The sequence below is a fragment of the Tenrec ecaudatus genome, chromosome 13, assembly GCF_050624435.1.
Source record: "Tenrec ecaudatus isolate mTenEca1 chromosome 13, mTenEca1.hap1, whole genome shotgun sequence".
Taxonomy (NCBI): Eukaryota; Metazoa; Chordata; class Mammalia; order Afrosoricida; family Tenrecidae; genus Tenrec; species Tenrec ecaudatus.
In genome coordinates, this window is record NC_134542.1 from 83,758,161 (window position 1) to 83,773,677 (window position 15,517).

Genomic DNA, 15,517 nt, shown 5'->3' on the forward strand with positions numbered 1-15,517 from the left:
AATGTACTTTCTGCCCCACACCAAGCTCCACTGGCAGAGGATGGAAGCCTTATTAGCTCAAGATGTTTGAACACATTCCCTATTTAGGCAATGGTTGACTGCTATGTAGACATAGGGATAATCCCTAAGAAGGCAGGTAAAAAAAAATTGGAAAAACAACTGAGCAGAGATATTGGGTCCCATACTACAGAGGAGAGAAAAATCACACAAATTAAGTCCAAGCAGATAAATCAAGAAGGAAAACTAAGAAAACAGCCATTGGGAGAAAGAGGATCACAATTTTGATTTACTCTTTTATCTTAACTGCCTACCTCTCAACAACAAAAATATGAAAATATACAGAAACATTAAAGTACAATGTAGGAAAGAAAATAGACATTTCAAAGAAAGTGACACAGATATTGGATTTAACATAAAACGTGCAAGTGGTTATTACAAGGAGAATTAAAGGGCATTGCTTAAAAAATGGAAGAAAAGTCAGGTTTTCTATTCCCATAAAGAATGGCAGTCTCAGAAATTCACAGGGGCATCCTACCTGTCTGTCGTACGGGGTCACTAGGAGTCAGTATGGCATCCATGGTAGTGAGTTTGGTTTAAAGAATTAAAGGGAAAAATGACTTTATAAATATCCAATCTCAGTACAAGTGATAATGACCTAATAAGTATGGGATTTCAATAAAGAATAGAAACTATATGAGTGTCATATGGAAACCCTATAACTTGAAAGTACAATAAAAAAATGAAAACTTCACTAGATAGACTCAACAGCACATCTGAGATGCCAGAAAGACCCGTGGCTTTGAAGATAGAAACTAACAAATAACAGAATAAGAAGAGAAAAAAATGAACAGAATTACAGTGCACTGTGGTATAATATTAAATGTACCAACATACATGTAATGTGAGACCCAGAACAGAAGAAAATTCAGTATAAAATGTATTTGAAGAAAATATGGTAGAAAATTCCCCAAGTTGGATGAAAAGCACTAATTTACATATTCAAGGAGCCCAACAAATCTCAAGTTCAAAATCAACAAGAGTGAAATTAAATCCTTATTTGCAGCCACCATAATCCTGTGGGCAGAAAATCCTAAGAAAATACAGTTCAAAACCAGAAGAAAAGCCAAAAACACTAGGATGAGCTTAGCAAGGTCATAAGAAATAAGATCAAAATCCAAAGTTCATTGTGTTTTTGTGTATTGAAGAAAAAGATTAAGAACTTAATTCCATTCACAATGACATTTCAAAATATACTAGCCTGAAAAAAGCAAGACATACAAAATAAAAATAATAAAATATTGCTAAGAGAATTGAAAGAATGTCTAAATAAATTCATGGATTGAAAGACTCAATATTGCTAAAATGACAGTCATCCCCAAATTGATTTATACATAAAGCATTATCACTATAAAAGTTCCAAAATGTTTTTTTTTGTAAAGGAGGGTAAATTGATAAGCTGCTACTAAATTTATATAGGAATTCAAATGATCTAGAAAATCCAAAACAATCTTGGGGAGGCAAACATTGGTAGATGCAGATTATCTAATTTGAAACCTCTCTGCAAAGGGCCAGTCATCAAGAGACTGTGGTGCTCATGTAAACATTATGTATGTGATATACATGTATACACAGAGATAAGTAAAAAATTGCTAAAAATCATAGAAACCTTTATTAAACAAAAATACCAAAGGGTGAATCAATTTTCTCTCAACCAATTTTCCAACTCGGCCTGTGCATTTCTGAGTTCTTCCTTCCTGGAAGAACTAAGTTCCTTTGACTTCCTCCCTATCAGAAGGGTGGTTTAGGTGTCCTCGAGCAACTCAGGGTGGGTCCTTTGCACTGTCCTTTGAGTTACTGGCACAAAAAGCAGTCGGAAGTGGCAAAGCACGATCAGGGCTCAGGCAGGGATGAATGTCAGTTTTCCCAACAGAATTATCATAGGGCAGCTTCTTGTTACCCTTGAAAAATGATCAGGCCCATGTTGGAATAGGAAAACAAGATATTCGGCAATTTTTTTCTGCCAATTTTCGTCATTTATATAGTTTTCAGATTAACACACACACACACACACAAAGTTCTTAATAAGCCCTAATGATTAGTCTTTGTCTTTTGAGAACATTTATCAAGACTACAACCTCAGAATCCCCAAAACATGTGTCATAAGCTCTCTTCCTTGAATTTAACCAGAACATCCCCTCAGAAGGCACGCTTTTGAATGAGTCCTTTTTATACAGGCACTGAACAAGCCAACTCTAATAATGAAATAATATCTGCTGCCATCCACTGACCCCAGAGACAGGGTTATGTAAAAAATAAAATTAAGAAGATAGGACCAGGCATGGACGAACTGCACCTCTAATAACAATACTTTTTGACTCACTCTCATTTATAAGTGGACTTCAAAAAGAAGTGGAATTAAAAGATAATGGGACTTTTCCATGAACTTTTTGAAGCCCTCTTGTGTATATACATTCACAAAATAAAAATTAATGAAAGAATACCATAAGACAGGAATCTGAAAAATGGGGAAGTTATTTTAATAGACATTTCACCAAAAAAGGCGTAGAAAGCTTAAGAAGCACATGAACAAATGCCCAGTGTCATTTTTATTAGGGAAATGCAAATTGATATGGCTAGATATTACTATATATCCAGTGAACCAAAATTTACCCTCATAGAGTCAACCCTGACTCACAGTGACCCTATACAGGATTTCTAAGAACGTCAGTCTGAAATGAGCAGACAATCTCTGCTTTCTGTTGTGGAGCAGCTGCATTTGAACCACTGACCTTGAGGTTAGCAACCCAAATGCCTAACCCACAGCACCATCAAGGGTCCTTTAATACTCACTATGTCAGTAATAAAAAGTCTGACATCAACAAGTGTTGATGACGATGGGCAGAAAGTTGAACTCACACATTTTTTTGCTGATGAGAATGTAAAGTGGAACAGCCTCTTTGGAAAACAGTTTGGAAGTTTCAAAGAAAGTTAATCATAAATTTACCATCTGTCCCATTAACTTGACTTTTAATATCTATTCAAGAGAAATAAGAACATACCTCTATACAAGATTTGTTTGCAAATGTTCATAGAAGCATCACTAATAAGAGCCCGTAATAGAAACAACTCCACAAGTCATCTACGTGATGAATAGATTAAGATGTGGTATATCCATACAAATCACTGGTTCTCTAGCTTCCTAATGCTGTGACCCTTTCACACAGTTCCTCATGTTGTGGTGAGCCCCCAACCATAAAATTATTTTCGTTGCTACTTCATTATCATTGTAAATTTTCTATGAATTGGGCAACCCCTGTGAAAGGGTCGTTGGACCCCAAAGGGGTTGCAGCACACAGGTTGAGAACCACTGATATAAAGGAATACTATTCAGCCACAATCATGAGCAAAGTATATGCTGTAATTTGGATGAATCTAATATCCATTATGCTAAAAGAAACAAAAAAATCCCATATCGTTTCATTCCATTAAATAAATGTTTCAGAAAAAGCAAATCAGATGAGTTTGAGAATAAGTGGGCATGAAGAAACTTTTCACCATGATGTTTTTGCTAGGTGCTGTCAAGGCCACTTAATTCAAGGTATTCCTATGCACAACAGAACGAAACATTGCCTGAAACATTTTCCTATGGTACCAGTTATTATGGTCCCTCAAGAACTGGGTGGATTGCAAGAGATCCTCCAGGATTTGCCTTTGTGGAATTTTAAGAGCCCAGCGATGCAGAAAATGTAGTTGGTGGACTGGATGGGAAGGTGATCTGTGGCTCCTGAGAGACATTTGTACTATCAATAGGCATGCCTTGACGATCTCATTTTGATAGACCCTTGAACCCTAATGATAGATGCTATGGGTGTAGAGAAAAGGGACGATTTCAATTGCTATAGCTGATGAACGAGAGGCATATCAAGGTATGGACTACCTTCGAGATCCAAGGGAAGGCAATATTCTTACTCACAGCAGGAGCCGAGGCCATAGGTCCAGAACTGCATCTTCTTGACAATCTAGATCTGTCATCATAGATCCAGATCAGTTTCACTTCAAATACCTTGATCTGGTTCATTAAAAGGATGGAGACCTCGGTCAAGGTCATGATCCAGTTCCTGGTCCTTTTCACAACCAAGAAGCAATAGTTCCAACCTCAGCAATTCCATGCAGAAAAGCAAGTCTGGAGAGAATGGACTGAAGTTTTCCAGCTCTCCTTATAGGAAAGTTATTTTGTTTACATCATCATAAATAATTTGTGATGTCTGTAAAGTATAATCTAGGAATGGTATTTCAATCATCTAATAAAAATTTATCTGGATTATTACTCTCCAAATTCACAGCAGTAAGATAAATATACATACTTTTGTTGAATGTAGTAACATGAATGATCTGAAAATGTGGGGTTTTTATTTGGCACACAAATTAAAAATCTAACTAGAAAAAAAGTTTTGAAAAATGTATGGTCTTTTCACTCCATTTTCTATGAACTTTTGGAAACTCCTTTCAGAAAAGCTCACTAGGTTTACTTTCCCAGAGAACCCTGCCTAAGACAGTCTTTTGCAACAGATTTTTGAATGTAATGGTTTTTTGTTTGTTTGTTTTTGCTTTCTTGACTCTAACTTTCATAGATATTGAATGAGAGTCCAAGAAATAAAAATCTTTGAAAATTTCAATGCTTTCTCCATTTATCATGATGTTGCTTATTGGTCCAGTGATTAGGATTTTTATTTTCTTTCTGCTGAGGTGTAATCCATATGACAGCTAAACTATTTAATCTTCATTAGTAAATGTGCCAAATACTCTTTCCTTTCAGCATGCAAGTTTGTGTCGTCTGCACATATTATAGGTTTTTTAATGAGTCTTCAATTCTGATGCCATGTTCTTCATATAGGAAAGTTTCCCAGACTATTAGCTTGACATATAGATTGAATAAATATTCTAAACAAGATGGACCTGATTTATACCATTCCTTATTTTAAACCATGCAGTAACTCCTTGTTCTGTCCAAATTACTGCCTCTTGGTCTATATACAGGTTTTACATGAGTACAATAGTCTGTTATGAAACACATAGTTGAATGCCTTTGCATAGTCAGTAAAATAGGTAATTTATCTTTCTTGTATCCTGTGCTTTCAGCTAAAACTCACCTTTCATCAACACTGAGAGCTTTCAGTCCATGTCCTTTTCTGAATCCAGTTTGGATGTCTGACAATTCTCTGTCAATGTCGTGCTGTAACCACTTTTGAATTACCTTCAGTAAGACTTTTCTTCTATGTGTTTTTAAAGATATTGTTGAATATTTTCAGCATTCTAGTGGATCACCTGACTTTGGAATAGTTACAGATAAGGGCATTTTCCAGTTGGTTGGCCAGGTAGCTGTCATCCAAATTTCTCGACATAGACGTATGAACACTTACAGCATTGCATCCATGTACTGAAACATCTTAATTGGTAATTCATCAGTTCCTAGATCCTTGTTTTGCACTAATGTCTTCAATGTATGTTGGATTTCTTCCTTTAATTCCAATGGTTCTTGATCTTATGCTACATTTTGACATAATTAAAGCAATTATTTTTATATAGTGGCTTTATGTATTCCTTCCTTCTTTTATTTTACTGTCTATTTTTAATTTCTGATTTTCTAAATTTAATAACCTGACTTTACTCTTGGTTAATTCCCACTTACAGTTTGACATAGTGATGATAGTTAAGGCAATGCTTACTTATTTTGTGTATTTCTGATATTTCACAGTTTATGTGCTTCACAAGAGACTTGTGTTTAGTATATTAGGTTCTGTGTATATGGTCTAGTTAACATTAACATGACTTAAACCTCAGCTTGACTTAGTTTTGTTTCATTTGGATTTGTCCAAACATGCTCTGTGTGCATACATCAAGTGTCTGAAACTCATTTGCAGATGTCAGCTATGTCCCTTTCAATCAGGTTAGAAAATGTGACTTGGGAAGCAGATTGCTTATTAGCATATTGTCTGATCAATCTAATAAAGTCTAATTTAGTTCAGTTTAGTTTATTCCTCCCCAGGGTGTAATGTGACTTTCTCCAACTTGTTGAGGCAAAGCTCTGATCCCGCAGCACTCAATGCAGCTCAGATAAACTTATCCAATATTTCTCCCACAACCACGTGTTACACTCAGGGTTGATAACATACAGCTTTTTGTTTAGTCTTCCACCTTAGCTGATTATTTGTTCACTAAAGTCTCAGGTGTACCTTTTTAGAAATATATCCAAAATTGATTTAGAAGCTATTGAATGTTAATTATAGACCATTGATATGAATACTCAGTCATCTAAAAAATTCTATCAGAGTTTGTAGTCAAAGTTTTCTCTTTCTTCTGATTTTTTTTAATAGACGTTGATATCTGGATGGGAATTGTGTTGTATTTAGAGATTGCTTTGACAGTATTGACATTTTCACAATGTCAAAACTTTCTGTCCATGAATAGGGAAAATTGTTGCCTTTATATAACTATTTTTTGGCTTCTTGTAGAAATGTTCCATAATTTTCTTTGCACACTCATTTGTTTCTCTTGTTAGGTTTATTCCTAAGTATTTCAAAAATTATATATATATATTTTTGGTGAAGCTCTCTTCTATTGTTCATTCATATTCACTCACTTCCCATTTTGGAAAATGGAGGGATTGGGAGGGGCATAGTGCAGTCTAAAGAATATGAATTTTCAAGAAAAACTCTCAGTTTAAAATTTTAGTTCTGATAATCAGTATAGTTCTGTTCAGCAAGTCACAAGTATCTCTGAAACTCATTGCCTGGGACTTCTGGGAAGATGGCGAAGAGTGACACATACCAGAGAGCCTCCACATAATTAAGCCCAGAAGAGTTGCTTAGCGGGAAATTCAACACTGCTGGAATGCAGGGGGAGCATCATAAAGATATGTAGGCACATACCTACAAGGTTTTGAGGTGCTGGGGGCTTTTGGCTTACCACAGTGGAGGCAGGTTAGGATTTGATCTTAGCCCAGCCCTGTCTCTGCCTGAGCTGGGACCATTTGGAACCTGTAGGGGGACTTGGTCTACACACAGCCACAGTTTGCTGTCGCCTGCCTGGGGGCAGGGACTAAACTCTTGGCTCTCCAGGTGCATGGATAGGGGTCCAGCTACATTGTTACTTTTGTTTCCATCTCTTCTCTATATTCCCCCCACAGTTGAGGCAGCTGTGCAGGGGCTTTTTCTCAACACAGCCACAGCTTGCCACCTCTGCCTCAGGCAGGGACAGCCCCACAGGCAGGGATCCGCATTCAACTATTGAGGCAGTTAGTTTATTGTGCCAGCCTGGCCGATAAACACATGTGGGATTAATTGAAGAGCAGAGAGATAAATGGCTCTCATTCTTTGATCATCAGACCAGTGTGTGGCTGCCTTGCTTGTTCTGTGCCTTAATTTGCATGCTACACTACCTGTGGACTGTGTCGCTGTAATTTGAGGTTCCTTTAAGACCTGCTTTGCCACACAATTGGAATTTACATCTCTTGAGCTGGAGACTGACTGTTGGTGACCTGGCTGACTGTTGATCTGTCTTGCTGTTTGCTGCCTGTGCCAGGAGAGCCTGAATTCTCTCTACCAGGAGGCCCTCAAGACTAGAAGGACTGCCAGTGTCTCACAACTCTCTCACAGGAGTGAGTTATACTGAGCCATTTGTACTGCTTTATAATTTAACTGTTCACTTCTTGTATTATATATCTATCTGTATATAACTATTCATTTCTTGTGTTATATAGCTATCAATCTGTATAAATATACATATAAAATTATTGGCAATCTGGCTTTGTCTCTCTAGAGAACCCTGTCTAACACAGCTACACTGTTACTTTTCTTTCCCTCTCTTCTCTCTATCCCCCAACAGTCTTGGAAGGCTGCACAGAGGTTTTTTTCTCAACACAGCCACAGATTACCATTGCCATCTCGGGCAGGAATTATACCCTTGCAGCTCCACCAGCAGAGACTGGGACACAGCTACATTGTTATTTTTGTTTCCCTCTCTCCTCTATATCCCTGCACAGTCTCATCAGGCTTACTTTTAAATTTTTTCTCCTCTTTTTCTCTTTCCTATTCTCTCACATTCCACCGCTGACCTCCAAACCACTCCCCTTAGCCTAGGGCAGGGTCCCTCAAACTTTTTAAACAGGGGGCAAGTTCACTGTCCCTCAGACCCATTGGAAGGACAGATTCGAGTTTTAAAAAAACATGAACAAAATCCTATGCACACTGCACATATCTTATTTTGAAGTAAAAAACAAATGAAGCAAAACCACCCGGCGGGCCAGACAAAAGTCCTTGGCAGGCTGCACGTGGCCTGCAGGTCATAGTTTGAGGACCCCTGGTAGGGAATTTACTCTTGCGCTACACCAAGCTAGGTGAGCTTCACCCTGTGAAGCTAGTCCGTGGCAGAAGAAAGCTCTGCTGACCTCCACTATGCTATACTCTGCCCAACTTCTTACTGGGGAATTTCTGCCTGTGTTTCTGAGGGCCGAAGGCAGCTTGGCCATCACTCATCAATGTTCCAAGGTGCTGGAGGAACCTCTGCCCAACCTCCACAACACCAAAGCTGCCAACCCACTGCCTTCTAGGGCATTCCCCTAATAGGGAAGACACAGGAGGATAAAGTGGTAGGTTAATTCCATAGTGAAATTAGCTATAGGCAGTTTGAAGAAGCATTCCTACAAGTCTTCCAGAGAGAGCCAGTGCTCTTTGACTTCCTGTAAAAATGGGACTTGGCTCCTCTAAAACAATGCAATGCAAACAGCCATCTGCTCCAACGACCTCAATGAAAGAACAGGAGAAACAAAAGGCAATGGCAGAAGATGTCCTGAACATAATGACATGCATAGAAGAAGGAGACATTGAGCTGCCACAGGGAAAATTTTTCAGAATGCTGCTTGAAGTCATACAGAATATGAGGAAAACAATACAGAAAAAAGGAAAAGATGATAGAGGAGATAAAGGCCATACACCAAAGGGAAATACAGGAGTTAAGGAGGAGATAACAAAAACCAGTAGCAGAATCATAGACTCCTAGAATCAATTGGAGGAAGCAGAAAGCCACATCAGTGACTTGGAGGCCAGCCAAGCAGACTTTAACAAACACATAAAAAAATCTAATAAGATCATCAGAGAAACTGAGGAAAACCTAAGAGCTATGTCTGATACTATGAAGCGCAGCAACATTAGAACTATTGGCTTACTGGGGGAAGACACAAAAAAGAAGTCACCCGCAACAATTGTGAGAGAATTCTTGGAGGAAAACTCCCCGAGCTTAATGAATGAAAACCAGGCAAACCATCCAGGAGGCTGAAAGAACACCAGCTAGACTGCATCTTAAGAAGTCACCAAGATACATAATAGTTAAACTATCCAACTCTGAGGAAAAGGAGAAAATCATGAGAGCAGCTAGGGAAAAACAAGCAATCACATATAAAGATTTCTAAATAAGAATATACTCAGACCTATCAGCAGAAACTATGAAGAAGAGGAGAGAGTGGAATAACATATTCCAAAATTTGAAGGAAAATGACACAAATCCAACAATACTCTACCCACCCAAATTATTGATCAAGCTAGATGAAGAAGTATGACTCTTCCCAGACAAGGACAAACACAAAGAATATGTCAGAAGAAACCCAGCCCTACAAAAGATCCTTGCTGACCCAGTATGGGCAAGAAGAACAACACTCACCAGCATAAATAAGAGACTTCCACATAGAGCAACCTCACCCAGAGGGCAAAAAAGAGAAAACAGACCCCAAGATAGCATTGACTTAAGGCTGGAAATGAGTCAAGAATGGTACACACACACACACACACACACACACACAACACACTAATGAGAAAAGACAGTAGAAAAACTCCCAGCACAAAAGGTATAAGATGACATCACAGAGTCCGCCGATGAAAATAATAACCCTGAATATCAATGGCCTGACCTCAGGCATTAAAAGACTGAGACAAGCAGACTGGCTTAGAAAACACAACTCATCAATCTGCTGCCTACAGGAGACACACATTAAGGTTACAGACAAAAATAGGCTCAGAATCAAAGGCTGGAGAAAGGCATGCTAAGCAAACAGCAATACAAAAAAAGCAAGGGTTCCAATCCTAATATCAGATAAAATTGACCTCAAAGTGCAAACCGTGAAAAGAGATAAAGAGGGTAACAATATAATGCTCAAAAGGAATGGTAGACAAAGAACCACTAAGCATTGTAAACATATATTCCCCGAATGAGAGACCTGCTGAATACGTCAACCAAACACTCCAAAAGATGAAAAAAGAAATCATGGCCTCAACAATTATAGTAGGTGACTTCAATAGAGCACTCTCTAAGAAATAGATCACAGGAAAAGAAACTCAACAAGGGGGCTAGAGATCTAAACACTATAATTAGACAATTTGTCCTGATAGATGTTTACAGAGCTTTTCACCCAAATAAAAATATTCACACTCATATCAAGCCCACATAGCACACATTCGAAGATAGACTACATGCTGGGGCACAAGGCAAATCAACATAAATTTAAGCACAGAGACCTCTTTCTCCGACCACTGTGTGAAAGCCTGGAAATCAACAAAAGGAAGACAATGAAAACAAGAGTGAACAATTGGAGGATGAATAAGTCTCTTCTGCAAAAGGAATGTGTACTGGCACAGCAGAGATGAAATGAAGAAATTTCTCGAAAACAACGAGAATGAACACATGCCATATCAAAACTTATGGGACACAGCAAAGGCAGTTATCACAGGAAGTTTCATAGGAATATATGCTCACCTGAGAAAGGAAGAGAGACTCAGAATTGATATGCTGGCACAAAATTTTCAACAACTAGAGCAGAATCAGCATGACATTTCTACTAACAGCAAAAGAAAAGAAAGCATAAATATCAGGGCTGAGATTCAGAAGAGGAACAATAAGAAAACTATGGGAAAAAAATTAATGCTTCTAAAAGTTGGTCTTTGAAAAGATAAACAGAATTGACAGACTGCTGGCAAACCTAACCAAAGAAATGAGGGAACAAATTTAAATAACAAGAATAAGGGATGAAAAGGGGGTCATTACAACAAACCCTACTCTAATGAAATCAAAAGGATAATTACACTGTGAATTATTACACTCCAATGAATTCAACAATTAGTAGACTTGGACAAATTCTTGGAAAAACAATCCTTCCCTAGACTATCCTCAATGGACGTCAAGAATCTCAACAGACCCATAGCAATAGAAGAAATACACAAGATTATCAAGGTATTACCAAAAAAAAATCCCCTGGACCAGATGGCTTCACAGGGGAATTCTACAAAGCATATAGGGAAGAATTAACACCAATCCTACACAAACTCTTCCAGAACATAGAAAAAGATGGCAAACTCCCGAACTCCTTCTATGAAGCCAGTATAACTCTGATACCAAACTGGGCAAGAATCCCACAAGAATTGAGAATTACAGACCAATATCCCTAATTAACATTGATGCAAATATCCTTAACACAATACCAACCAACTGAATACAAAAGTATATAAAACAAACAACTCACCATGACCAAGTCGGATTCATACCAGGGATTCAGGGATGGTTCAACATATGAAAGACCATTAGTATTATTCATCACATTGACATGAAAAACTATAAGAACCACGTGATAATATTGATAGATGCAGAAAATGTATTTGAGAACATCCAACACCAATTCCTGTTTAATACATTGAGAAGATAGGAATGGAAGGAAAATTCCTCAAGACAATACAAGCTATATATGAAAAAACAAAAGCCAACGTGGTAGTCAATGGAGAAAAGACTAACACAATCCCTCTTAAAAAAGGGAACAGACAAGGATGCCCATTGTTCGCACTTTTATTTACTCTCATGCTGCAGGTTTTAGCTAACTGCATAAGGCAAAGAAAAGAAATCAAATATAATTGTCTTGGGAAGGAAGAGATAAAACTATCAATATTTTGCAGATGATAATGATTTATAAGTGCAAAATTCCAAAAGGTCCACAAAGGGAGTACGGTAAGAAATAGAGGAATATGGCAGAGTTTCAGGATACAAGATCAACAAACAGAAGTCCATCAGACTGCTATCCACATTGGATACGACCACAGAAGAGGAGATAAAAAGGTGTTATTCTTCACAATAGCCAAACACAAATTTAAATATCTAGGGATATACCTGACTAAAATAACAAAAGATCTATATGGGAAAAACTACAGAACACTATTACAAGAAACCAAGAGCGACCTCAACAAATGGGAGAATAGTCCATGCTTGTGGATTGGAAGACGCAATATAGTCAAGATGTCAGTTCTGCCAAAGGTACTATATAAGTTTATTGCAATCCCGATACAATTACCCTCATCTTTCTTCAAAGAAATAGAAAAACTGATTACCAACTTCATATGAAGAGGAAAGAAGCCCAGAATTAGCAGAGAACTCCTGAAGGAGAGGGACGCAGTGGGATGGCTTGCTTTAACTGACTTTAGCACATACTATACAGCCACAGTTGTTAAAACTGCATGATATTGGTACAATGACAGATACTCAGACTAATGGAAAATAACTGAAAACCCAGAAATAAAATAATCAGTATACAGACAACTGAACTTTGATAAGGGTCCCAAAAATATCCAATGGGAAGTAGATGCCCTCTTTAATAAGTGGTACTAGAAATAATGGATATTTACCTGCAGAAAAATGAAGCAAGACCCTTATCTCACTACGTGCACAAGAATAAATTCAAGGTGGATCATAGATCTTGAAGTTAAACCCCAAACTATTATGGCCATCAATGCAGGAATTGGGATCACCTTGAGAACTTTGGCACAGGGAATGCATAGGCTATCAGCAATATGGTAGGACACAAACACAGAGGAGGCACAAATTAACAAATGGGATATACTGAAGATAAAACACCTGTGTACATAGAAAGAATTTACCAAGAGAGTAATAAGAGAGTCCACGGACTGGGAAAGCATCTTTAGCAGGCCTTATTACTAAAGTCTACAATTCTCTGCTATCTTCCACAAAGAAAAAAACTAATTGCCTACTTGAGAGGTGGGCAAAGGACCTGAACAGAAGTTTCACAGGGGCAGAAATCTGCATGGTCAACAGCATATGAGAAAATGTTCCCCATCTTTATCCATAAGAGAAATACAAATTAAAACAACAATGAGGTAACCCCTAACACCCTCAAAGATAGCCCAATTAAAAAATCAGAAAGCAACAAGTGTTGTAGGGGCTGTGGGGAGACAGGAACTCTCATCCACTGTTTGTGGAATTGTAAGTACGTACGACCACTATGGAAATCGATCTTGCGATACCTAAAACTGATGGAACTTGAGTCACCATATGACACAGCGATCCACCTACTGGGCATATACGCAGAAGAGGCAAGAAACAAACTGAGGCCAGACATCTGAGATCCAGTGCTCATTGCAGCACAGTTCACAATTGCAGGGAGTTGGAAGCAACCCAAATTTCCATCAAATGACAAGTGGATTAAAAAGCTGTGGTATATACATACAATGGAGTGTGCTGAAAAGCAATGATGAATGTATGAAGCACATGACTGCATGTGATAAACTGGAGGAAATCATGCTAAGTGAAGTAAGTCAAGCACTAAAGGACAAGTACAACATGAGGCCACTGAGGTAAGCTTTAAAAAAATGCAAAAGGGGCATAGAGAAAAAGCTACTGTATACAAACATTCCTGGGGTGAGGACCAGGTAATATGGCAGGGACAAGACCAAATGTAGGGATCTATATGGTAGACAACTGAAAATGAGGTGGGGAAAGGAAAAAAAATAATAATAAAAAAGAAATCGGTAGTGAGGGCACAGGGCAATAATGAAAAGGGGAGGACATTGTTTATATCTCCACAGGGAAAGAGGGACCAGACTTCAAACCAGTGCTCCATAATGTGAATGCAACATGCCGGCGTGAAGTAGGTAACAAGTGGAGAAGTCTGGGGGGCCAGTCTCAATCCCAACTACTACGTGGACACGTGCCTCTCCCCCCAGAAGAATTTATTTCTAAGGACAGCATTGATTCTGCAGCTCTGGCAGAGGGACATATCTGATTGGAGCACACAGGAGCAGATGAAGGGGGAGGAGGAGAGAGGGGAGCACATCCTGGCCCACCAGGCAGTGAGGACGATGTCCCAGCTTAGAGCAGCCAGTCTACAGAGAGGACCACATGGGTGGCCCCACTATGAGACACAACATCCCTCATTGACCCATATCCCTACAGGTGACAACACTGGAGACACATTGTGGGAATTGCACCCGATCTGATCCTGCCACACCGAGGCAAACCACTAAGGGGTGCCACAGAACAGCAAGGGAATGGAGCAGGGAGGTCTCCAGGGAATGCTGAAGGTGGACTTTGGGGCCAGGGCATGATCTCCAACAGATTGGACTGGAAAACACTCCTGAAGGCCAACAAAAAGTCCTTTAACTACAAGCACTTCTTTTTTTGTTGCGTTTTTTTTTGTGTGTATGTGTCATTGGTTTTTGTTTTGTTGTATCCTGTTGTTTGATTTTGCTCTGTCTTGTTTTGTGCATGTTATTATCTCCACAGGTTTGTCTAAATAAGATAGGCTGGATGAGCAATCTGGAGGAGAAAACATCGGGACTGACAGTTCCCAAGGGACATGGGAGAGGGGAGGTGGAGGGAAAAGTAGTGGTGTTAACAGACCCAGGGACAAGGAAACAACAAGTGATCCTAACTGGTGGTAAGGAAGTGTGTGGGAGGCCTGGTAGGTCATGATCAAGGCTAATGTAACCAAGAGGAATTGCTGAAACTCAGGTGGGGAGTGAGCATGATAGTGGGACAGGAGGAAAGGCAAAGGAAATAGAGGAAAGAGCTTGGAGGCAAAGGCCATTTATAGAGGTCTAGATACAGTCATGTACATATGCAAATATATTTATATATGAGGATGGGGAAATAGATCTATGTGCATATATTTATAGGTTTAGTATTAAGGTAGCAGAAGTACATTGGGCCTCCACTCAAGTGTTCCCTCAATGCAAGGATACTTTCTTCTATTAAACTGGCATTCTATGATGCTCACCTTCCCACCAAAACCACTGAAGACCAAGCTGGTGAATAAGCAAATGTGGTAAAGAAAGCTGATGGTGTCCGGCTATCAAAAGATATAGTGTCTGGGGTCTTAAATGCTTGAAAGTATACAAGTGGCCATCTAGCTCAGAAGTAACAAAGCCCACATGGAAGAGCACACCAATTTGAGTTATCAGGTATCAAAGAACAAAAATCATATCATTGTGTGCTCACCTTCCATGATACAATCATTGAAGACAAATGGATGCATAAGCAAATGTGACGAAGGTAGCTGATGGTGCCCCACTATCAAAAGATATAGCATCTGGGATCTAAAAGATAAACAAGCAGCCATCTAGCTCAGAAGCAACAAAGCCCACATGGAAGAAACACACTAGCATGTGCGATCATGAGGTGTCGAAGTGGTCAG

General features: G+C 38.9%; 1 pseudogene; it reads left to right on the top strand.

Moving 5' to 3' along the window:
* Window positions 1–2,851: 2,851 nt before the first annotated feature.
* Window positions 2,852–4,251, top strand: LOC142424021 (uncharacterized; annotated as a pseudogene).
* The last annotated feature ends 11,266 nt before the right edge of the window (window positions 4,252–15,517 follow it).